Source organism: Bison bison, unplaced genomic scaffold (assembly GCF_000754665.1).
Source record: "Bison bison bison isolate TAMUID 2011002044 unplaced genomic scaffold, Bison_UMD1.0 scf7180017864371, whole genome shotgun sequence".
NCBI lineage: Eukaryota > Metazoa > Chordata > Mammalia > Artiodactyla > Bovidae > Bison > Bison bison.
Window position 1 is genome coordinate 13208395 of NW_011494943.1, and position 677 is coordinate 13209071.

Sequence of the window (677 nt, forward strand, 5' to 3'; positions counted from 1 at the left end):
TTTCATGCACTGGAGAAGGAAATAGCAACCCACTCCAGTGTTCTTGCCTGGAGAATCCCAGGGAGAGGGGAACCTGGTGGGCTGCAGTCTCTGGGGTCTCAGAGTCGGACACGACTGAAGCGACTTAGCAGCAGCAGCAGCGGCATTTACTTGAGATGTCTGGTTTACTTTAATTAGCAGTAGTCTTTCCATGTTTGACTACTTCTTTTTTTTTGGTAGGGGTTGTTTGTTTTTTTGCAAAAACTTCTATACATCCTTGCCCTTTCCTTCCCTCTTCTGAATAGTCCCTCATAACCACCTGAGAGGCTAGCTTCCCAGCTTAAGTCCTCAGTAATATCTCCAATAAAACATAATTCTCAACTTTTAGGCTGTGTTTGTTTGTTTGTTTTTTCAGTCGACGGAATAAAGACTTAATTCAGCCCTCAAACCTCAAATCATTAAAAGCTAGTTGGGAGACTGAAGATAATTGGATGTGTGGGAGCTATGTCGCTTCAGTCACGTCCCACCCTTTGTGACCCCATGGACTGTAACCCGCTAGGCTCCTCTGTCCATGGGATTCTCCAGGCAAGAATACTGGAGTGGGTTGCTGTGCCCTTTTCCAAGGGATCTTCCAGACCCAGGGATCGAACTCCTGTCTCTTAGGTCTCCTGCATTGGCAGGGGGCGCGGGGTGGGGGT